A 26759-nucleotide genomic window follows, 5' to 3' on the forward strand; every position below is an offset into this window, starting at 1 on the left:
AATACTATGATGGGAATGGACCCCATTCCTAAGTCAAAATAAGATTAAAGTTCATGAAATTAGTATTGTTTCAGTCTTTGATGTCAACCAAAAGTGCTCTTTGCAGCAGCCGCAATGTGCCCAGTAATGACTCCTTCTGCAATTCATACATGTTTATATGGACTGGTAACATACAGTATCTAAATATGATTGTAGATTCTCTCTTATAAGACCCAGTGCTCTTATTTCTATTGGAACTTTCTGGATACCTTTATTTCACATTGCTCTCATTTCTGCCTTCAGATTCTGATATTTTATGACTTTGTGCCTCTCTGTACACAAGATACTGTAGTCACTGGGTGTGGCAATTTCAATGATCAATGCTAATTTTGTCTTCTTTTCTTGGACCACTATATCCATTTTTCTAGCATCTATCTTTTGAACTGTTGGTAATGGGTGATCCCATGGAATATAAACTTCATCATTTTCTATGATACTTTGTGGCTTATTTTTCCAGTGTTTTTTCAGCCACTTCATTACCATAATGTTTGCACAATCCCCAGTGCAACAGTCTTGCCATATGATTATGCCTTTCAGTATACAGTCCTTCTGCCATTAGTATGTAACAACCAACAATAAGGTGTGTGACTGCTTCCAATTCAGTTTTAAAACGCCTACATTGTCTGTCTCTCACATGTTCAATGAACTTTGTAAACCAGAGTGTACGTAGCCCACTATCTTGGGCTGCCAATATTAACCTTTCATCTCTTGGTTTGAATTTGTGCAATAAAACTGTGTGGATACCTACAAGCGGACCTGGGCACTTTTTCATTTTATTGGTTGGTTTCGAGTGCCTACACCTTGTTTTTGGTTCTTGAATTTGCTTCTCCTTAACCATTCCTGCATTCATTCCTGATCAACATGAGGTTCTTCCAGACATTTGTTATACTTGCAACTATATTTATGCATTTTCCACATTTCTTGCCTTCTCATCTGGTCCTTCACCTTATATTCTTTCTTTTGGTTTTTGGCACATTCAGTTGCTCCCTGATTATTATCTACTTCTAGTTTGATTTCCATTCCTGCTTGATGCCGATATGCTTCTGCTAAATTAAGCAGAGAAGTCTGGTTTCATTATACTGTAGATGATGTTGCAGTTGGTTGTATGCAGAATAATTTCAATTCTTTGCTGCAAAGCTGTTTGTGTGGCAAAGAGGGATAAGGCACCCTTATTGTGTCCTGAAGGCTCTTTGGAGTGAGAGTTCAAATCCAGACCTTTGATGTAGAAATATTTCATGTGTGCTAACATTTTGAAGTGTGTATGTCATAGATTGTTTTTCCTCATTTTAACTACCCCCCCTTTTTTTGGGGGGGGGCATTGTTTGCATGATGCATGGCTTAGAGCAGACATGGGAAATGAAGAAAGGAATGTCAGGTTCGGCTGTGTTTATCTGGGTTACGCAAAGCACAGCAGTGCACAAATCTGGATGACTGGATCACCCATAAAGCAGACAGAACACCTGCAGACAGGACTCAGACAGCCAATAACTGAAAATGGATATGTCAATTAATTTTGTTGGTCACCACACAAACAAGTGCTGTTGCATGGTGGTTAACACAGAGACCTTAATAATGATTAGAAAATAATGGAATGTCATGGAACTAGTCTATAACTATATATATATATATATATATATATATATATATATATATATATATATATATATATATATATATATATATATATATATATATATATATATATATATATACAAAGTAGGGGGATAAAGGGCAAGCAATAGTGACATATTTGAAATATGGCTGTTATAAGCTTAAACATTTGCTAGAGTATCACGGTTTGTTTTAGCATATATTTTCTGATAGATTTCAGGTCTAAAACACAAATGATTGTCATCATTTAGTGATGTCAATGCTCACAGCATCCCAGTGATTTGTCAGAAACCCACAACTGTTATGGGGAACAGCCAAAAATATGAGCCATGCATTTGGACAGTGTATAGAAATCTGGACAGTGGAGAAGTATGACTGCAGTCATGTAACAGAAGGGAAAAGGCACTGAGAACTGCCAAGCATTTCACCCAGCACCTTCCAAACTAGAGTCAGACCAACACAACATTACCCCAAATCAGCTCTGGGGAATTACTCATGCATTTGCAAATATATCATGAACTACATGGAGGTAACTGTAGGGAAAACCAGATATCTGTGAGAAATCGTCCACCCACAACCATTTTCACCACAGTCACAGCAACATACCAGTACCACAACTGAACTCTAGAGTATTACAACTGTTTGAACAAACATATCCTGATTGCCAGTCATACACTATACCTACATATACTGCCCCAAGTCAGAGTGTACTGGGAATTCTGAGGTGTTACAGGACATTTCTCAGTCTTCCTCTACAAACATATACAGCTGATAGACCACCAGCAGCTGTAGCAGCACGCACAGTCAGATAGACTAGGATCTATGACACTCACATCTTTCCCTCTCCCTATGCAGCCCAACAAACATTTACACACTACACTGCTACACAATCTTGACAGTCTGGTAACAATGGCCAGACATACATAACACTCTACTGTACAGATGTCCACAGAATGTTCAGGGTGTGGGACCATTTTTATGGCCACTGCCTCATAACACTTCTGGGAGTCTGCTAAATCACTGGGATGATATCAGGAGTGAAGTCACTAAATAATGATATACCATACCTCTGAACCTCTTACTGCAAGACATCTGAGCAAAGCCTAACATACTTGGGGAACGGAGCCTGAAAAGAGGGACATATCTTACATAATGGTGTTACAAACTGAAACAGTTGCTGGTGTTATAGGGTTTGTTGTAACATAACTTCTCTGAAGGATATGAAGTCTGAAACAAAAATGGATGTCAACATTTAGTGACTTCAATCCTCACATTATCCTACTAATTTCTCAAAAACAGAAATTGTCTGAGGAACAGACCAAACATAAGAAGCAAACCTCTGTGCATTCAGTGGACATCTGGACAGCTGAGAGGTATGTTAGAGACATATCGCTGTCAGATGTCAAGTCACACAGAAAATGCATGTCCAGACTAACCCTGTTAATCTAGCAATCTTCTATGTGTATGACAGCAATGCTTACAATCTGTATCCAATGCTGGACCTTTGTCCCTCATTTTTGTTAGGCTGTCTCCACATTTCTTGTTTTGGGAGGTATTTCCACCTACTTTCTGTGAAGATGTAGCCCCCACACCCCCATAATTTTCTCGTCACAGGCAAGGAAAAGGGGCAAGAAACACATGAAGGACTTAATTATAGCACTGTGTTGCTATGGCATTGGCTAATGGAAAGACAATACAGCTGTTCTGGATGCAATTAGCAAGTGGGAGACACCAATTGGTGCACAGGCCATCACCTGCGCATGAGCATTACCTACAAAAAGCAAGCTACTGCCTATGCAAGACAGGTATGTACCTTTCTACACAAAGACAGCCTGCGACTACACAAACCTAAACATTTGCATTATTCTGAGAAAACTCTTCAGCACCATAACAGGCATGTCAATCACTTGAGCATGTAATGGAATGCAGAAGGGGGAATGCAACAATGTGAAATAGGAAGCTAAACAATAGGTGTCAACAAGACTTGCTGGACTCACATGTTGCTGTCCAGCACCTATGGCCATTCCTGATGGCCCTGTCTGCAGTGACATAGATCACAGCTCTGGCCCCTGGGTCCCCCAGCAAAGGTCAGTTCACATATGACTGGAGTGTCTGTTGTCCGATACTGATTGTGACACTGCTAGGCCAGCTACCTGGAATGTTATAAATATTCATATGTCACCTGTGAATGCTACTATGATACATATGCTTGTCTTACAAATGTAAGGGACCTATATAGGGTATGTGAATGGTAAATAACTGGCACAGACGTGTGTGTTGACTGTATGTTATATACTGAACTCATACCTTTCAACTGTCCAGAGTTTTGCAGACTGAACACATGTTTGCTCATATTTGTAGTCAATGCTTCATACAGTTGAGTTTTGTCTGGCAAATTACTGGCAACCCAGTAAAGGCTGAAGTCATAACATAATAGCATACATTTGAATGTCAGATGTCATATCCTTCAGAGTATTCCTGTGAATGAGAAACCATCTTTGCTAGCAAATAAGTGTGTTACAGTTAGATTTATAAAGTGTCACTATTTTCTAGCCTTTGCACCCCATTGATGTGTGCCTTTGTCCAGATGTCATGCTCTAACAGGAGCTAGGAGTCTTAGCATGAAACTAATGACTAAAGACTAATGTCATTGCAAGTGTACCTTGTCCTGGAGGATGCTGACATTTGTGCAGTCACTGAAACCTGATTTGAATCTGTGGCGAGCACACTAATCTTGCCAGGTTACTCATCCTACCATACTTTAAGATCCCAAATGGAGGGCTGCAAAACAAATGGAGGTAGAGTTTTAAACTTCATCATACACATACACACATTCAGGCTGGTCAGACAGTATGACGCATGGGAGACATCCCAAGTGCAATTAACTGTTGATGAAACACCTATCCAAATCATACCTAGCTACAGACCTCCAAACATGACCCAAGACACCCACTACACCTATCTGGACTTGCTTGAATCTGTCAAGATTCCACCCTCTACCCTGCTCTTGGATGACTTCAACTACCCAACCATAGTGTGCATCTACCTGAACATGAATGCACAGAGATTCCTCAGCTTTGTCAATGCCAGTGCATTGGATCAGCTGGTCAACACCACTATGCCCGGTCGAAATATCCGGTACCTGGTCTTAACCAACATGAGTAGCCACTGTAGCACTCCTGCAGTGTCATCCTCCTTGGTAGGATCTGACCAAATAGCCATCACTTTTGAGGTTGCCATCTCCCTTGCCCCCCCATCAGGGTCAAACAAAAATGCTTTCCAAGCTGCCACCTTCCCATCAGTTGGAACTAGCAGTAGTGTCCAAGCCTACATCACAATATATTGTGAGTACCTACATAGCTGTATGGACTCAGCAATACCTGACAGGACAAAATCATCTCCCTCTAGGTAGGGTAAACCTCTGTAATGGACAGCATAAATATGCAAATTCTATAATAGGTGGAATAATTGCTGGACAGGGACAAGAAGGAGCAGGTGCCAAATTGGAAGCAATGTCACCTTTGTCTGATCACGCAAATAAGGTAACAGGTGAATTATCCTATGGCTAACTTTGAGTGCAAATTGGACACATCCACCGAGGCCAATCACAAGGCCTTCCTCACATATGTCTGCAATCTCAGAGACAACACCCAAATCTTCTCTGTAGTGGTGGTCAGTAATACCACATATACATATGGCATAGATAAAGCAAACCTGCTGCAGACAGGTTAAGTGTGAACATCACCCCCTGTCCCCCCATCAGTACACATGGACATGCACAGCACCTGCCCCCCTCCCCTCATCATCAGGAAGCAGGTCCGTAATGCCGTCTCAAAGGCAACAAACTGAAGTCTCTATGGGTCCTGACACCATCCCTGGCTGTATCCTACATGAACACAGGCATGAGCTCTCAACTCCATTATGCACTGTAGTCAACCAAAGCCTGAGCATCAGTGTCATCTCATCTGTACCAAGGACAGTCACTGTCATTCCTCTACATGAAGGTGGAGCAATCCACTGACCTAGTCTATCATATGCACATCAGCCTAAGTAGCCTGATCTGCAAGGGCATGGAAGGCATTATCAAGGACCTTATAAATAGGGGCATCAGCAACCTCAAAATGCTTGAGCCCACACAGTGTGGTATTGTCAAAGGAAGATCAGGCCTGTTAAACCTGATTGACTTCTTTGAAGTGGTAAACAAACACAAGAATGAGGGGTAGATGGTACACACTGCCTACATTCACCTAGCCCAAACCTCTGACAACAATCCCCAGTCAGCCATGATACATAAGTCATCAAATCACTTGCAGATCACTGAAGCCAATAACTCTGCTGGTGAAGCACTATTCTCTTGCACCATAGCCAAATTATGGAACTCCCTCCCACCCACAATTACCTCCATACCATCATGCACCCACTTCAAAACTTTACTAAAAGTGCACCTAAAAACATGCTGGCTATGCCCTTGCAACTTCCACTCTTAATATCACCCACCCCATCCAACCAGTACCTTTCTTTCCACTCCACTAACTACCTTGATTATAGCAAGCTCAGATGCTCATAAGCCTAGTACTTATTATACAGCAGGAACTTCTTATTGTAACATTTGTTAATGTCTGTTATGTACTTCAGAGATAAAGATTCTAGTTGTCTACTGATGTACTATGTTCTTCATCTGTAAATATGTTGTAAGTAATTGCTATGTTAAATTGTTAATCGCTATGTAATCCAATGTAACTACTGTGTGTTTATTTTAACTGTGGAGCTTTTCTCCCCCGGCCTCCACAGAAAATGGACCTACGTCCAGTTGGACACTCCCGGTCAACAAATGTAAATAAATAAATAAAATAAGTCTACACAGCTAGGCATCAACCTGTATGTTACCAGATGGGTAGCTAACTGGCTTAATGATTGTTCCCACATGGTCAAAGTAGTGGAAGCCATCTCTAATAGTAGACCCTTACAGAGCGGTGTACCCCAAGGATTGGTCTGGAGGCCTCTACTGTTTGAGATATATGTTTCTGAGGTATAAGACAAAACCAGTGGTCTGTGGCTGACCAGGTGTACAGATGACTGCATGCTGGCCACTGTTTTACATACCCCTACTGATGTGAGCATCCTCCAAGAGGCCCTTACCCAAATTTATGACTGATGCCAGAAGCATTGCCTCAAACTGAATGCCAGGAGATGCAGCATTTTCCTGTTGTGGTAGATGTCATCCACACTAATTATGACAGCAACAACAATGTACTGAGCATGCAATCAGGTGTGAGGTGACTTGTGCACCAAGGCTGATAACAACCTGACAGTTTCCCACCGTGTTGGCACCATTGTATGTATGGCTGTCTACATGGTCCACCTCACTAATATGGGTATATCATCCAGGAACCAGGAGGCCACAACATCCCTGTACTCCACCCTTATCAGATGCATTACTGAGTACAATGGCTCCTTTGGCATGCACCTTGCCAAGAAAATGCAGCAGTTGCAGAGGCCACAGAGGTTCTGACCAGGCAAATCCAGAGTGTGCAACACCTACCCTATACAGATCATGCAGACTGATCATAGGCAACCTGCGTCTGGCATACAAGGCCATTTCCAAAACAGCCTTGATGGCATTTCTGCATATCCATAAGACAAACCCCACTCATGCAACCCACACACAAGGCCCTTACCTGGTCTGTGACATGAATACTACTTGTTGGCAGGATAGTTTAGTGTCCCACACAATACACTGTCTGTAAAATACACTCCCTCCCCATGTCTAGCAGAGTACCTCTATAGCCATCTTGCAGAAAAAGCTGGATGAGTGCATGGGAAATGGAAAAGACACCCCTGGGATCCCACAGGTGTCCCAGCTGGAAAGGGGAAATAGGTGTTGACTTAGAAGGGACATGGGGCAAAACTCTGGGCTAGGCTTATGGGGGCATCCAGGTCAATAGCCTAGTATCATCCTATGAAACTATGCACCTAGTACTTTACATGTTTCTTGTATGTATTGCAGACTGTCCTGCAATGTTGTCTGAAATTAATCCCTGTGAGTCTGAACTGTGTAGGTGCTGCATTAATAAAGTATTCTCTTGTTCCTTCATTAGTTATTATCACATATCCTTAAACCTTGTCATTGTGTCTGGTCTGTATAGCAGTAAGTTAGCTCTTACAGTACATGCAAATGCATTTGGTGACACTGTACAGCTCACTCCAATAGCCTTGGTCTTGGTCACACTTACCATTCTGCTAATAAGCCCATCAAACAGTAAGATTTGTCACCCTTTGCTGAGGGCCTTACAGTAGCTGTTAAAGAGATGGATTGTGGCAGTCAGAACTACTGTAAAGTCTGGCCTGAAGGTCCCATAGGTAGCAAAGCTATGCCAGACATTCCCAGGAGTGTGTATGTGTGTGTGTGTGTGTGTGTGTGTGTGTGTGTGTGTGTGTGTGTGTGTGTGTGTGTGTGTGTGTGTGTATGCATGTGTGTGTGTGTTTGTGTGTGTGTGTGTGTGTGTGTGTGTGTGTGTGTGTGTGTTATCAAACATTATACTGCAGGGTATTAATTTACATATGCTGTCTTCCCCTTACAGGTGAACATGGGGGTTAGTATCTCTCCCCCTCACAACCTGATGTCAGTGTCTTAGCAGACTGATGATGATGGTGGTCATAGTGAGGCACAGGTGGGGTTGTCAGGGTTTGAATCTGTGCCATTGGTTGGCATCCCACTTTCACCTACAATGTCCCCACACACAGTCAGTATGCCCACACATACCCAGTCCCCAGCAGTCACAGATTATGGACAGTTGGAGGGTGGTGGCATGGAACAGGCAAGTGTGGTGACTATGGCAAGTGTGAGTGTAGACACTAGCCAGAGCCAGACAACAGGTGAGGCCACACACAGACAGATGGGCAGGGGTGCTCAATGGAGGACTGCTGCACATCAAGCCCCTGTTGCAAGTGTCTCAGCAGGTGTCACCAGACACATGTTATGGTCCATCATGGAGGCACAGGTGCATACTTACCGCAACACCAGACAGATGCTCAGGGTCATGAATGCAGCACTTCCTGCCATGTGTGTTGACCTCATTAGCATTTGTGATGCTGTACATCATTTTACTGATGTCGTGGCTAGATGACAGGGTGAGACATTGTCACTGCTTGACCGTGCAATATCTGTGCTTGAGCATGTGGTGGGAGTAGGGTGTCGGCCACATGGACATAGGTCAGCAACAAGATCTGCTGAGAGCCCATGTGGTCATGCACATTCACACTTCTGTAGTGGCAGTGCCACCAGCATTACCGAAGGGAGATCGCTATCCACACCACACCTGAGCAGGCCATGGTCACGTGGTCCTGGCCAGTCCCATTAGGGACATGGATCCAACAGACAGTAGTCACCATCAGGGAGGAGTACTGCATCTGGCCTTGGGCCTGGTGGTGCCAGTGAGACTCCTAGCAGAACTAGTTCCCATGTCCCTGGCAGGAGACAGTGAACCATACATCCTGCCATGTACTGTCCATCATTGACCTATTTAGGGCATCCACATGGCTTGATTGTGTGCATACAAACACTCACACATCTCTATCACAGGCTGGTCACCACCAGACATGCACTGCTCCTCTGCATGGCGCAGTTGAATACAACCTCTCCAGACACACACACACACACACACACACACACACACACACACACACACACACACACACATACAGATACACATGATGTCAACCATATGTCCAAGCCTAGGCCTCTGGCAATTCCACACCACACCCTGTGCATGTGATGATACCTGCATCACATCCCTGTTATCCATATCATCAATGCAGGGACATGCTAATATGGGTCCGATGCACAGGGTGAATATAGTACCGTGTAGTAATGTAAATCTTGTGTAAGGTACTGTCTGCTGGCAATAGTTATGGGTACACATCGAGGTGTATGTACCTTTTTAGCCATGATGCATTATTGCTGTTAGTACTGCTGAATGACTGTAGTGTCATGTACTGTATTCTGTTTGCACTCCAGGGGTCTGTGTGTCTGCAGGCTGTGGGCCTGCTGACAATAGCAATGAATAGTAGGGCAGAGTGGAAATACAGTGACCTTTTCATAGCCAAGGTACAGCTGTATATGTACATGTTTACCAGGTGTGTTTACATGCAACAGTGTGTGAGGGACAATTGGGGCAGACAGTGTAACCTTGTATACATATCCCTTGACACAGCCAGCTAGCCTTCATACATGTTACCTGGGTGTTCTGTAGTACCACACGCTCACACATACAGAGGAGGTTACTTGAGTACTGGAACTAGGTCTCTCACAAGCTTAGCCATTACGTTTACCACAACAGATTCACCTATCAGCACCTGTTGCCACTGCCATTTCTGTCCCATCCACTCATCCTTGATACAGTTGATGAAGGTATGTCTGGCACTGTGTATGACAGGTTTGGTGTGTGTATTCCTGACACAGGTCAGCCTGTGTTAGTCTAACCTAACAATCACCAGCATGTTTGTCTGCTATCTCATATGCAAGTCTGGACTCTCGTACTGGTAGTACACACAGAGTCATAGTCCTGTACATGGGGCAGCTGCTGAAGGGCTGAGCACAGCCCCTACATGCCCATTCTTACAGGTTATTGCACTAGATACATAACACAAATACCACAGAGGTAATGTAGTGTTGCAGTGTCTGCCACTACTATTCAAGTGGGTGACAATTGGAGGGGCTGTTAGGATTGTCAGTGGTGGGCTCAGAGGTCCTTAACATGGAAGAGCCATCTGACACACACACACACACACACACACACACACACACACACACACACACACACACACACACACACACACACACACTGCTGCATGGTGACATGCATTTAAACATACATGCACATAGAGTTGACACTTTTCAGAGTAGAAGCCTTACCCATCTATTTATGTACAATACACAGTGATGCAGCCATTGCATGCACCACAGTGGCTTTGTGTTAGAAACTGTGTAACTGTGCTTGTAAGGGGGATGACATCTGTATGGGCTGAAACTAGGTTGGCAATGGGGGAGTTCACAGGGTGGAAGAGGCACACAAAATGGTATAGCCATTGCATACACACAGTAAAGAAACAACCACTGTTGATGTGCATACAGAAACATATACACAGTTGCCAATAGACATATTAGTAACCCTATGTATCCACTTGTATGTACTATAGTGCTACGTACACATTACATGTTTCACATAAATTATATGCCTGGGACATAACACACAAACTCTTACAAGTAATCTTGCAAATGCCTTCATGGATGGTGGGATAACCCTCCAGAAATAGCGATTGGTCTCATCTACTGCTCCTATAAACCTGGACAAGTGATAGAGTGGCAGACTTTGTATCAGCATGATGTGTCAGTCAGGTATGATGTCTAATGGTGGCATGTGCATAACTACAGTAACTGTGACATATTTGGCAATGATATCACAGGAATACTAATTGTTAGGGGTCACAGACCACATATAGGTTGCAAACATCTGAATATTCCATGTACATCTGTACAGATGACTGGTATGGACTGTATAGTGTTACATGGTGCATGTGAGGCAGGTGCCATTAACAGGCTCTTTAAAGTAATGTCATGGGTAGGGGGTCAACAGGCCTTAAAATGGTATAACCTACACACACAACAGCCACAGGGGATATGCATCACACACACTAATATAGTATAGGTTCATAGGTTCATAGGTTTATACTAGGCTATCTGCCCTAAGGCATTTATAAGCCTAGCCCAAATTTTTGTGGCTTACGCCACCCCTTATATGAAAAAATACTGTGCCCATTAGTTTGTTGTGCCTCTGTCCAGCAGTGACACAGAGATGATTCCCGGGGTAAACCTATGATCTCCCATCCACAGGTCTAGATTTCTCTTGAACAGAGTCAGCGAGGTGCTCTGCCTCACATGGACCGGGATTTTATTCCACAGCATAGGGAGTCTCTGAGTGATAAATCTATCCCTCCAGCACGTCCTATTTATATCCGTGCTAAGGTTTAAGTTGCTTGCTCTAGTGGTTTTGGTGGATTTGGATTTTTTGAGATGGAGCATGTCCATTAATTCCGGGTTGGACATGGCCTTGTATGTCAGGCACATGTCACCTCTGAGCAGACGGTATGCGACTGAATAGAGCTGGAGTTTCTTCAATCTGGCAGCATATGACAGATTTTGGAGTCCCTTTATCCTTTGGTGAGGAACTTTGGGGTCTCTCCAATTGCTGCAGATGTTGGGTGAGATACATCCCGAATGGGGCATTGTACTCGATCATTGGTCTGATAAGTGAAGAGTACAGGGAACAATGACCTCACTAGATCTGGATGTGAATCCCTTCATGATCAGGTGGGCAATGTAGAAGGTCTTTCTAACCACTTTAGCAATGTGAGTGTCAAAAGAAAGGCCACTGTCAACCTGGGTCCCCAGGTCCCTGATAACCTCTTCTGTGCTTAGTGGATTGCCACCTATATGGTAGCTTGGGGTTACCTTGCTTTTCCCGAAGGGTATGACTATACATTTTTGGCGTTTAACTTCAGGCCATGGCTCTGGCACCAGCTATCTGTTTCTGTGAGTCCCTTCTGAAGGATATCCGTGTCTGATGCACTTTCCACTATGGCCCAGTTTGCAGTCGCCTGCAAACTTTGTCAGCAAAGTCCTCCTATGTTGGCCTGTACTTGAGAAGTAGATGCCAAACAATAGGGCCAAGGACTGAGCCCTGTGGGACACCACTTGTGACCGCTTGGAGTCTGACACAGCGCCAGCAACTCTAACCCTGTGGGTTCTGTCCTTAAGCCAGTTTGCAACCCATCTTGTGACATATGGGTTTACATTTAAGCTGGTAAGTTTTTCTACAATACCGAGTGGGGTATTGTGTCGAAGCCTTTGCAAGGTCAAGGTAGGCTGTATGGACTGCCTTTCCTCATCAATGGCCTTGGTGACTGTTTCAAGAAGTCGACCAAGTTCAAAAGGCATGATCTTCCCTTGACAAAGCCAAACTGGGTCGGGTCCAATGTCTGCAAGTCCCCTATATCTTTGTTTATGAGCTCCATTATGATCCTCTCCATAGCTTTGCAGACTAGACTTGTTAAGCTTATGGGGTAATTACCAGGGTCCGTAGAGGCGCCGCCTTTGTGGAGTGGGACAACAGTTGCCGTCGCCACTCCTTGGGCACGTATCCTGTGGTAAGGCTGAGATTAAACAGCTGCCTTATGTGCGGGTTTAATTCCTCATTTAGCTTGTAGCACACAGCCGGGACACCATCCGGTCCCATTGATGCTGTGTTTTTAGCTTTAGAGAGAGCAGCTTTCACCTGCGCATTTGAGATGTCCGGGAGGCTACACTCGGCTCGGATAGTTATCTCTCCTTTAGGGGGGGAGAGGGGGGTGAAGTTTGCACTGAACCTGTCTGCCAGTATGTTGGCAATGTCTGTGGGTTCAGTGATTTTTGTATCATTTTGGACTAATTCTGAGCATATCTGGGAGTTTCCACCCAGGTTCCTAACATAGCTGAAAAAGGCCTTATGATTGTCCTTTGAATCCATGGCAATTTTCTCCTGCCTATCTAATTATTTGTACTATAGTATTACGCTGTTATTGCAGATGCCACAGAGCTTAGAGGGCTGACATGTGTATACAGGTACTTCTAAGGTAAATCGACATCAGCAGGTCTTGTAAAGGAGGGCAATGGGAAGTGTTCTGGGTTGTACATGCCTCAAAATGGTATAATCCATACCCCCAGAGGATATGATTCTCACCCAAACATGCGCGCGCGTGCACACACACACACACACACACACACACACACACACACACACACACAGTATCACAGTTGCCAGTATTGGGTTTAGAACCCCTACCTATCTAGTTATGTATGTGAACTACAGTGTTACGCAGTTATCACATGTGCCACAGAGCTTTTAGAATTTAACAGTGTCCCAAGCTATGTCTAAGGTGAATTACATCAAGAGCCCTTGTAAAGGAGGGCAATGGGAAATGTACTGGGTGGGACGGGCATCAAAATACATTACCCTACACACTTACAAACACTTTTACACACACACACACACACACACACACACACACACACACACACACACACACACACACACACACACACACACACACATCTGCCAGAACTGAGAGTAAAAGCCCTGCTTATCTAGTTATTTGTACTATACTGTTATGTAGTTATTACATGCACCACAGATCTTATAGGGCTGAGGGATGTCCAAAGGTACTTCTAAGGGGAATGACATCAGCAAGATTGCTAAAGTAGGGAATGGCCTAAACACACACACACACACACACACACACACACACACACACACACACACACACACACACTTACATTTGCCACAACTGAGATTAGAACCCCTACCTATCTAGTTATTTGTACTATAGTGTTTACACAATCACTCACTCTACAGAGCTTATAGGGCTGACAAGTGTCCAATGGTACTTCTAAGGTGAATGACATCAGCAGATCTTGTGAAGTAGGGCAATGGGAAATGTACTGAGTGGGAACTGCCTCTTAATACTTAAACCTACAGACACACATACACACAAAGGCAGGTGATGTGATTTTACAACCCCCACCTCAGTACTATTGCAGAATGGAACTCATCTTCATGCTGGGACGTGCAGCTGGTTATGACCGGTATGCCACTCTCTGCAGCAGGACATCACTCTATGCTATTCAGGGTATCACTTTGTATGACTCACTCTGTGTGTGTGTGTGTCTCCCTGTGTGTGTGTCTTTCTCTCTCTATCACTGTCTGTCTCTCTCTTCCCCATGTCTATGTGTGTGCATGCTTGACATATTGTTATGTGTTAAGACATGGTTAAGACATATATGCACAATACAGTTATATAGTCCGATGAGGGTTCCAACATGGGCTGTGATTCTCTAAGTGTAGGAACATGCCCAGTATGACCTTCCATAGAAAGAGTAGGACTCCATTCCAGAGATAGTTGTACTCCAGTCTGGAGTTTTGTGTGCTACAGCCATACCTCTCAAAAGTAAACAGGAAGTTGATTGAGGTACAGGGTTTATTTTAGCAGACATTTTCTGACATATCTGATGTCTGACACTGCAGTGTATTGTGTCATTACCTAGTGACAGACATCCTCAGATCATCACAGTGCTATACCAGAGGAATACAAGAACACCTTCCCAGAAACTTAAGAGAGGAGATATAGAAAATGTTACAGAGGGGCATGAACAAAAATGGATACTTAAAATTAATGCTGAGAAATATCCTGGCTTAAATGGCACTACCTCTTTAATTCCTTTTTTGAAGGCTAGACAACTTAAGCATTAATTAAATTTTTTAATATTGTTTTAACTTTTTAATAGACTTTTATACATATACGTTGTGTACGTTTTATATTCCATTTTCATTTTTCAGTTTTTGTAAATTATTTTAATTTTTATTTGTGTGTATATATATATATATATATATATATATATATATATATATATATATATTTATGGTAATGCCTCTTCACATTTTATTTAATTGTTATTCTATTGTTGATACCCTATGACATGACACTATTGGCCAATTCAAATTAATAGGTTTATTGGCTTTTTGATTGCATTTATATAAGCATTCTGTTATTTTGAAGTTATGTCTGATGAAGCAACAGTAGTTGTGAAAATGCTTACCATTTTGTGTTTGTTTGAATAAACGTTTATTGTGTGCTAGCTTGGTGCAGCTTTTTTCGTTTTATAGTTGTACTCCAGTCTGGAGTTTTGTATGCTACAGCCATACCTCTCAAAAGTAAACAGGAAGTTGATTGAGGTACAGGGTTTATTTTAGCAGACATTTTCTGACATATCTGATGTCTGACACTGCAGTGTATTGTGTCATTACCTAGTGACAGACATCCTTAGATCATCACAGTGCTATACCAGAGGAATACAAGATGTATAATGCACAGACATATATTATGAGCCAAACTATAGACATTCTTGCCCAATCCGGCCAGTTGAGAGTTGTGGCTACAGCCGATTGACTGATGAAGCTGTATAAACAGTCCAGCAACTTTGTAATATACTGGCTGGGGAATCTCCTGCTTTTGTGGTATTCTTCTTACCTGAAAAGTCATATCCTGGTGTGGCCATACCTCTCAACTGTAAAGTTTTTTGAAGATTGTCCAGATGTTTGTCTAGAAGTTTCATCCAGTGCACATAAACTTGTGTTTTTATGGCAAGTTAGTTGCAAATAATTAAAGACTGAAGTTACAAAATAATGACAGACATTAATGTTTAAGACTTCATAACCAGACAATTCCTGCTCATGCAAAACCTGTTATTCTACCAACTTTCTCAGTTTATAAGAACAATATTGACAACACATGCCTATCGTTGGAACTTTGTCTCAATTTATTTATGACCTTGTCCAGATGTCTTGCTGTCAGAGGTTGAGAGGTATGTGTGGGGGTACAGAGTGCATTCTACTGAGCAGAAATATCCATTATATGTGTGGTATATTTCACATAGCACTGTGGCTTCCAGGTATGTCAGTGGCAGAGCAGTACAAAGTAATGTGGTGAACCACTGACAGTTGTGTATAGGCTGAAAGGTTGATATGATGTTAGTAGGCTATTGGCCCTGAAGCCCTTATAACCCATGCAGACAAGAGTGTAGCCCATGTTAAGACATATCAGCACACAGAGGTCCTGTCCAGCAGGGACATAGGTGGGATCACAGGACTGAATTTCTTGTTTCCCATGCACTTATACAGGGAGCACATCACTAGGGATATTGAGGCACTTGGCCTGATGTGGACAGGGAGTGTATTCCACAGATTCTGTATTGAATGGAGTAGAGGGACAGTGCTGTTAGCCTATCTGTGTAGGGTAAGTGTTTGTGGTCTTGCATTCTCCCAGTGGGGAACCTCTGTGGTCTCTCCAGCTGCTGCATGTGCTTTGCGAGGTACATGCCAAAGGAGGCATTGAGCAACATAATTGGCCTCATAAGGTCAGCATACATGGCTCTTATGACCTTTTTCCCCTGGATGGAATACCCTTACATTTGAGTTGCCCCATCTATGAAGCCTTCTGTACAACAGGAGCAAAATGGTGCTCAGACATCAGGTTGCTAGCAACCTGGGTTGCCAACTGCCTCACTACTGATTGTGCATGTAAGACATTGTTGTTACTGTGATACTATGTGGGGACATCAGTCTCCCAGAAGGGGATGATGATGCATCAACAGGCATTCAGCTTGAGGCCATGTTTCTGGCATCAAGCAATTGTTTTGGTGAGACCCTTTTGTAGGACGTCCACATCACTTTGGGTATTGATGACTGTTCCCAGATTGCAGTCATCTCCCAACTTGGTCAGCCATGAGCCAGTGTTTTTGGCCTGCACCTCAGGGAAGTATATCTCATATACCAGAGGCCCCAGACCGATCCCTGGGGTATGCCACTCATTACGGATGTACTGTTTGAGCTGGCTACCCCTATTATGGTTATGTGGGTTCTGTCAATGAACCGATTTGATACCCATCTGGTAACATATGGATTGCTGCCTAGTTGACAGAGTTAATGTACTATGGGCAAGTGGGGAATGGTGTTTAAGGCTTTGGCCAGGTCATGGTGGCTATAGTGCACCATCTTTCCCTCATCCATGCCTTTGGTGGCTGCCTCAGGGAAGTCATCCAGAGTTCACTGACATACCTCACCTGAGGATGGCAGACTTTGTAGGGTAATGTATTTGGATTTTGCCAATGTCCCTGTTAATGTGATCCATAATAATCCATTGCATGGCCTTGCAGATCAGGCTAGTTAGCCTGATGGGTCTTTTATTTCCTGGATCTGTAAAGACTCCATGTTGGTGTAAAGGGATGACAATGGCTGTCTGCACACTCAGCTGTGACATAGATATTATTCAGGCTTTGGTTGTGTAGGGTGCATAATGATGCTGCCAGTTCATGCCTGGGTTCATGTAGTTTGCAGCCTGGGATGTATTCAGGTCCAATGAAGGCTGTCAACTTGACTTTGATAGGGCAGAGATGCCCTGCTCCCTAGTGATAAGGGTTGGGTGTTCAGGTACTGGGGATGTCCTGCTTTCCTGATAAGGGGGCAGAGGGGAGACATTTCCACTGAATCTGTCAGCCTGTGGAATGGCTATATCTACAGCATTTGTGTATGTGGTGTCTTTGACCACCAGTTCTGCACAGATCCGGGACCTTCCTTTGGGAATGCAGACATATGTGAGTAAGGCCTTATGATTGTCTCAGATGTAGGCAATTTGGAATCAGAATTGCCTTTAGTAGATTTCACTGGTGCTCTTATTTATTTGTTTAGGCTAAGGGGTGATTACTTCCAATTGTGCACCTGCTCCATCTTAGTCCTGGACAGCAATGTTATCCTTTTAGCATATAAATACTTTATTGCAGATGTTTACGGACAGGTTTTCTCTCCCTTGCAGATGATGATGTTGTCCTGTCACATATTCCTGATTCCATGCATCTCTATCAATATGCTGGCATGCTAGTTTTGTGCATATTTGGAAGTTGGTGCCTGTTTCTCTACTGGGGTAGGTGGCTGTTCAGCTGTTTATACCATCCCTTTGGTGGTTGTTATCAGCTTGTGGGACATTTTCTTTTTACCAAGTCTAGAGGTGGATCAGAAGAGATGGTGATATGACATGTGAGTGCTTTTCTGTCGGATCTTGCCAGGGAGGATGATACCGTAGGGGTGCTGCAGTGGTTGATCATGTTGGTTACTGGCAAGTCCAACATAGGTATCACATCTTGTGGGGGTATCAAGTGGCTGCTCTAAGGCTCTAAGGATATAGCATTGATAAGATGGGGGCATCTTTGTGCATTTTTGTTCTGGCATGATTGGATTCCCAGTCAATGTCTGGGTAATATATGTCAGCCAGGATCAGGGTGACAGGTGGAATCTTGATAGATTTGTAGAGAGCAAGATATGTGGGGTGAGTGTCCTGAATCAGATATGTTGGCCTGTAGCTACGTATAATTTGCAAAGGGGTCTTGTCAACAGATGACTGCACTTGGAATGTCTTGTGTGTGTTAGACTGTTTGGCCACCATGGAGGTGCGTGTCTGTCTAATATATATTTATACTACACCACCTTTGGCTTTGCTGCCCACATTTTGGGGTCTGGTTGTGGGATAGGATGAGTGATCAGGTAAGGATGGGTTTGTTTCCATGGCTGTGGGCCAGGTTTCTGTGAATGCACAAATGTTACCACCTTCTAGGGTTAAAACTGCTTGCAATTAGTGCATTTTCTGGTATAGATCCTAGCGTTTATTGGCATGGCTTTTAATTTGCATTTTGCTGAGTGTCTTATGTTGGTAGTATGGACCCCATGACTTTCCCTACAAAGACACTATGGGGAGGCAAGGACCTTTACCAAAGGCCTGAAGGCCAAGTGAGAGAGATGTAGGCCATCTGTAGCAAGACAGTGTGGTCTGTCGATCATGTATTCCCAGGCTGCTAGGCAGTGGATCCCCCTAGGATGACACCAGTAAGGGAGCTAAGTGTTACTGACAATCATTTTCTTTTTGTATTGAGCCATCATTCTGGGTGATGGCAGACTGCTGCTTAAGTCTAGAGATATACCTGCATGGGACACATATTCAGCAACCTGAATCATGTCTGTCTTTCTATATTCCAGGGATGTACATTTGACATCATTCACATCACCATGGACCAGGCTGGATTAATACCTGTACATGTTGTGGGGTGACTTGAGTGCATGTGATATGGCAGATTATGGCACCTGACAAACAAGTGACTGTGATGGTCTCCTTATCTTGCATGGTGAGAGGCACATCTGTGTGTCTCCCTGTGGAGTCTTCTATGAGTAATATTTTGGGTGTATGATAAGGCCTTAGTGTTTGCAAGACCCTGGTTTGTGGACTCTGCATGGTATGTGGTGTGTGGAGTTCTCATGCATTTTTGCCTCTGAGGTGTCCTTTGTTTGGATTTTTGTTTTGTTGTGGATCTCCAATTACATGGGTGTGTGTTGTGTATTTGTAGGTGATGTTTACTGACTCCATACACTGCATGGCACCTATATTACTGCACAATTTGTTCTGCTGTGCACATTCTCCATTTGTCTGGCCAGTGGTACCCCTTCCCCTTATATGTGTCTCTTTGTCCTTCTGTAGTCCTGTCACAGGCTTTGCCCACAATAGCTGCTGTTATGTATTTGTAATTCTGGTGTGAGCGGGGTGAATGCCGTAACATCGCACACAAGGTTATGGACCTCACACTTCTGAGTGCACCTATTTAGCAGGTTGTCCATCATTGCACCACTACATTTGCTGTGGTCCTCAGACAGTTTGTGTTACTATATGTTATTATGAGGCTACATGTTTGCCTAGCTGTCAAACTGTCACAGACTGATATCTGGACAGGACCATATATGACAGTCAGTCAAAGGCCCACACATGGGGACAGGGTGTTAATACTGTTCTGTCAAATATAAACATTTGGGAGACCAGTTTGGTATTTGCTTCCTTTCTCTTATCTGTATGATGTCTGCGTCTCCACTGTCTGCCATTGATGTTTTGACATGATCCTTTCTTGTTTTGCAAATAGTTGGCAGGCAAATGCAATGTTAGAACAAGCAGAGCAAATATACAAGGCATACTTGTGCTCCTTCTGTGACAACTTGTCATTCCAGGGTACAGATGTTGGCCAGTGACATGTTGTCAGTGCTGAGACAGTAAATTGGCAGCCTTTTATAACCTGGCAGTACACTGACCTTCAGGTACCTGCTGTCCTCCCGACTTTTTAGAGCCAGACATCTGGACAAATCCATAAGTAATTTGGGGACAAAGGCCTACGTATAGGGATCATTGTTAAGCATCTATTATCATATTATCACATGATGAAAAGAGCGAATGCTCTTTCATCGAACCAATAATATTGAAATAACAAAAAAGCGAACACACGGAACAGCAATTTTTTTCCCGGGACAAATTTTGCTGCTTCACAAAAAAAAAAAGTTTAAACATAAAATGAAGTGGCGGGTTTTGCCCCCCCCCAACACCTACCCAGCTGTGGGGGGGTGCCCCCCACACCCCCCCTACTTAAATATACCAACTTTGAGATCGCACCATAGTGGAGGAAATGGCAAAGTTCCGAAAACAGCCCACCGATTTTTTTCCCTGGGAAAAAAATCGATGTTCTGTGACTTCTCTTTTTTCTCCTTTCAACATTATCAGATTGATGAAAGAGCGTTTTCTCTTTTCATCGTCTGATAATGTTATAGACCCATTGTTAACTCTTGGCCTTACACACCTAGAAAGGTGATACAATAACAGGTTTTGCATTAGCATGCATTTTCCTAAAGGGTATGAAGTCTGAAACTACAATCTGTCATTCTCTGACTTTAGTTTTTTGTGATTTGCCAATGTTTTGCCAGAAAAACATAATTTCATGATAAAGAGATAATAAATATGATGCAAACCTCTGGACATTTTGCAAAAAGTCTGTACAGTTGAGGGGTATGCTAGGCACTGTGTAGGTTACTCTGAGCTATGTACTGTCCATATGTGTGTCCCCCTATCCCTGACCTGTCCAGCTTTCCTGCAGTAACAGATATTGACATCTGGACAGTGTGTACAACTCATGCCATAGCTGTATGTGACATGCAAAATAGTTGGCACTGTAGTTCTTGGAACGTGGACCCTCTCAACCGCAGTACTGTACCTAGGCCACTAAGACACTACAGCCGGGAGTAAGTGCAGGCCACATACTGACAGTATTAACCACACATATACATATCTCATTGACCCCTGCATATTGTGGATGTGAAACAATTTATCAAGTTGATTGGGACAGCTCTGGGAAAGTGGCTCTGATGCTAATACCCTGCAAACATTAATGTTACTGCATTTCTATGGGAACATGGGTGTGTGGGGGGACACATCTGTCAACTGTCCACATTAGCACAGACTGTGCTGATGTTCCCTTTACAATTTGGTTCTATTTAGCATAGTATTGTGTCTGTCTTGGAGAATACAGGCATATCACTAAAGACCACAGGTTAGATTGTAATGGAAGACATTTAGTTTTCAGACTTCTTTTCCTTCACAGCCTTACTGCAACTGCAAGACCTGCTGTGATATCACTGTGTAAGTCTGCATGGGAATATTTCATCATTGTCCCCATTTGTGGACCTTTGCCAGAAATGTATTTATGGTTTTCTATGGCTGACTTGCTGGGTGAGGCTGAGTGGTGAGTATGGGAGCCCTACACTGACATCCATCCATGTGACCTATGACTCCACAGTTAGTTAACCCCCCTATATACTGAAGTGAGATTTGTCACCTAGGGGACTACTGCATATGCTGGGGGAGCCAGTATTGGGTGTACATTTCCTGTTGTCCCACATAGCTGTCAGTTGTCTGCTGGGTAGGCCACCCCATTCCCTTGTATGTATGTATCGATACCATAGCTATGCTACCACAATGCATTACTCCATTCATTTATTGTTAAGAAGACTGACTTACCTTGTGCCTGTGGGAGTTGTAAAGATGGTGCTTGGGGGCTGGCTCTGTCAGATGCACGCAGTACACAACCTATACATGGTATAATACAGATAGTGTGATGTGTGTGGCATCCATTTTACTGTGTGTGCTAGTCAGAGAGAGGTGTCATCCCCTGGGTCCCTACAGTGTCAGTGTGTCTGTGTGTTATGCATTGCCTCTTTGCCAAGGCCTGGGTATACTGGGCATGCCTTCATCTGTCTACAGGTGCAGGCTCAGGGGCGTTCCTCCTCCAAGTCCCCCTGTGCCTGTGGGTGTCTTGGCAATGGTGGGGGCTGTGTGGGCCTTCCCTGTGATGTTCCTGCCACAGCTGTTTACACAGGATCATATTGTGTAGCATGGCACATACTATGAACATGTGTGCACATGTGGCTGTAGAGTACTGCAGAGCTACACCAGATATGTCAAGGCAGCAGAACTGTGACTTGAGCATCCCTAACACACACTCTGTAATGTTCTTGGTTTGTGCGTGTACCTCATTATGGCGCTCTTCAGTGTGTGTGTGTGTGTGTGTGTGTGTGTGTGTGTGTGTGTGTGTGTGTGTGTGTGTGTGTGTGTGTGTGTATGCATTTCTGATGGATGTCATCATCCATGACTTCAGTGCATAGCCAGCATCCCCCACCAGATGGCCATATGGGATGTTCCCCCTAGCAAATCCATGGTACAGCTTGGAGGCATGCTAGATGTGGGAGTCATGATAACTACCAGGACTGTCAGCACATACATTCATGATAATGCCCTGGGCATTGCACATGACCTGGCAGTTGGAGTGATAGCCCTTGCAATTGATATAGACTCTACCCTCTTCACTGGGTGGTGCCTTGATGTGGATGTGCGTGCAGTCTATGGCACCCAGTACCTCTGGGTAGTCTGCTACATGATGGAAGAGACACATATTGCTAGTCCTCTCCTCAGGGGTGCTGCGGAAATATATGTGCTTGTTCGCATGACATCCAAGAACTGGTGGAGTACCCTGGATGCAGATGCCTGTGAGACCCCCACGATGTCCCCAGTAGGATACCTTGGTTTCAACTGGGATGGGATCCCCCCTGTTGGCTCTGGGTCTGAGGTGAGGCCAGCATAGCTCGTTGAGTTGCTGAAGTAAGTCCACCCTATAGCACTCTAGTATCTTCAGATCATGTAGCACCTGGTAGGTTACCCTGGGTCTGAACACTCTTCTCATCCTCCTCAGTCTCAGATGGTTGTCAGCATTATCATCCTCACCACCCTCAGTCTCTAGCACATACTGATGTATCAAAGTGACAGCAGCCCCTAACATTATGTCAGTTAAAATTCCCAACTGTGTACACCAATGGTGCAGGATTTGTGGGAAAAAACATGAAAGGTGTTTGCATATTTTATACTGTTGTGCTGCAAATGCTGCCTGAGTGATTTGCTGACTATGATACATTCCACCTGCCAGCTGTATTATCGAAGGGTTTGAATGGGTCACTGTGACTAGGAGATGCCATTTTAGTGATTTATAGGTCATTTCTTTTATACTGCTATTTCCTTTTTTTCACTCTGTGTAAGCCCTGTGGCACTCTGTACAAACTGTTTTAGCAAGTGTAAGCATTGCTGAGCAGAAACGGCACTCGCCTAAACATGAATATGCTCCTCAGTTCTTGCAAGAGCTAAGCACATCTAAGCAGCTTCAGACACACTCCCTTGCTTAGCTGTGCTTTAGCTGAGTGCACATAGGAGCCACAGAGGTCCACTGTGCTTACACCAAGCATGCCACACACCCATTTCATGTCAGCTGCTTCTCCTGCTTACACCACCGCATTATAGCTCCTACACTGTTAGGTGCATGCAGACATGGTCTCTCATTTTGCTATTCAATAAATTTAGCTCATTTGCATACCCACTGCCTTAGTTCCTTGTTGCAGCATTATTCCGGAGCCTATGTCCTTAGTTACCTGTTAATATTTTGGTTCTGCATGCTACCCACTATAATGGTAAAATTCATCTTTTACATAAAGTTGTCTTTTTACATTTTTTAAAATTTTCTGCACAATCTCATTTGTGCACCGCTCCGCTACACTTAAACAGCCGAAATCGGCCAAAAAAATAAACTTTGATTTTTATACTTTTGAAATAGTTTTGCATGCCAATTGCCATCCTTTACTTTGAGCTGTCATGCTGTCAGTTAGTAACCAAATACATTTCGCAGCAGACACGTCTCTGACACAGATGCCTGTCTGCTTGCTGAATAGCTAATTCACCTCATTTGCATGGTTTTCACTAGCAAATAAGGTGATTAGCATTATTCCAGGGCATCCATGTCAGAATAGTGCTGGGAGGCTCATGCACACCCGCAGTCTTATTTAGTGGATCGCTCGGCAGCCATATTCCATGCTATAACTGCTACACTATTCAGACATGGAAAATGACTCCATGTAGGCTTTATTGAATCCCAGCCACTGTGTTTTAGTGCACAACAGTAAGGCATGCATGGAATGTGGAACTGCAACAAAAGTATCACAACTCAGAGTAAGTGCTATGTCATGTCAACTAGCCTGGTAGTTGAGGCTACAGCTCTGAAGCATGGTTGAAGAGCAGTTGTCACTGGATCCAAGTTTGTACTGTAGTGAGCACCAGGTGTGAAACTGAAACCTCCTTTTTTTTTTTTTGCACTAGCAATTTTAATACTACTGTATTGAGTTCACAACATAAGAGAAAAAAACACTTTACAATAATTTGGCAATCTTAAAGCAGGAGGATTTAAAAGTTGATATTTAACCTTAGTAAGGGCTTGTTTATGGCATGGTTGCTGTGATGAATGTCTCCCACCAGGCAGTGCCACCAAATATGTTACAGATCCTCTTAAAATCTGGGGCAACAACTAAAGAGCCACAATCTTCACCACTGTTTCTGCCGAGAGAGTATTACTAAAGAAGAGATATACATTTCACAATTTCCTCTAAGGGCTTACCTGGAACAGACTCAGACCTGGGATTGGACTATAAGCTTCACACCAGATCCCAGATGATACTCCACACCAATCAATTCAGAGCAATGAGTCCTGGTTCTAGGTATCTGACACACTCGCACTAAAATACTTGATTATCACACATATACACTTTCTTGAGAAAGACTGACACAGATTTACCTGCTATGCCCCTTTACCCAAAATTAAATGTTAATTTTGTCCCCAGTCAAATACTTCTGTGCCCTTAAAAAGTGTGTTCAATTATGTTAAATAAAGTAAGTATTGATACCAGTGAAGGCATGTGACTAGAGCAGTAAAGCGTTCATAATGGCCCTGGCCTTATCAAAACAGGCATAAATACTCTCAAATTATAAACAGTATTCAATAAATGACCAGCCACAATGAAAGGTAATAAGTTAATAACAAGTAAAATTATTTCAAGAAACATCAACATTTCACACACAAGAAATATAAAATAATACTGTAGGATAGAACATTACAATAATTAGAAAAACACTGGGCCAGATTCAGGAAGCCTCCGTGTAAGAGTTATAACTCTTACACGGAGGCTGCAGTGAAACTGTGTGATGTCAGCATGTCATGCATATGCATGAGGTGCATAAGGCATGCTGAATCACACTAGTAACTCTTACACGGTCCGTGTAAGAGAGTAGAAGCGTGTCTGTAGGCTAAGCCCTGCAAGCGGACACGCCCGAAGACTAGAATGGCTGAAAGTAAACAGCCACGAGAGGCCATGGAAATGTGCATAAACACACTACACAACACATGCCCGATAGACCATCACTGTATAAAGTGAAGAGATGTAATAAAATTAAATTAAAACCTTTTTTTTTTTAAAACCCGTAAATGTTTGCTACTGTGTAGCCCGTGTGCAGTGGTGTGCTAGTAGCGCAATCACAGTTAGCAATCAGTGGAAAAGGATATAAGAACTAAATATGCAAAGTAAGCCAAGAAGTAATAGCTTAGCGGTAGAGTTGCTGGCCTAAGAGTAGGCAGGCAGGGTTCGAGCCCCCACAACAACCTTTTTTTTTTTTTTTTTGTAAATAAGCAGTAAAAAGCCCCCTGACAGTATTGTACACATGTAAATGTATTCCCTTTTGTAAAATGGAATGAAACGAAGCATATATTCTGAAGTAACACAATGACAAAAATAGTCAGAAATGTACTGATAGGTAAGCTGCTGTGAGACGGAGTGCCCGTAGCTGAGTAGTGTTTAAAAAGCTGCAAACTGCGTGCCTGTTGCTAGGCATCGGTTTAACAGAGTGAAACTGTTTGCAACTAGCTGTGCTTAGCTGAACATGTGTGTCACTAGCCAATTAAGGTTTATCCCAGCGCACACCGTTTGCGTGGTGCTCCCACAAGCTAACTGCCAGTGCGCATACGTTAGCTCCGTGCAAACGAGCGCAGACCTGGTTTAAAGTGCTTAAAAGTGCCTTTATGGCACTTTGATTGACAGGTCCTGTACTCAGTTTGAAAGTTTGCTAAGAAAAATAAATTCCCACTGTCAGTCTCGAACCCAGGACCTTGGTAACATTAGTCTGTATGACCTACCACTAAGCCATGCCTGCTTTACAAGAACATACTGCTAAAATAAATA

The 26759-nt window shown here is 43.4% G+C and overlaps 1 protein-coding gene across 1 annotated transcript in view; it reads right to left on the reverse strand.

Moving 5' to 3' along the window:
* LOC122797118 (vomeronasal type-2 receptor 26-like) overlaps positions 1-26759 on the reverse strand; it is a 130222-nt gene that overhangs the window by 18335 nt on the left and 85128 nt on the right. The window lies entirely within an intron of this gene.

This window comes from Protopterus annectens, chromosome 3.part0 (assembly GCF_019279795.1).
Source record: "Protopterus annectens isolate FY-2018-M chromosome 3.part0, PAN1.0, whole genome shotgun sequence".
Lineage (NCBI taxonomy): Eukaryota > Metazoa > Chordata > Ceratodontiformes > Protopteridae > Protopterus > Protopterus annectens.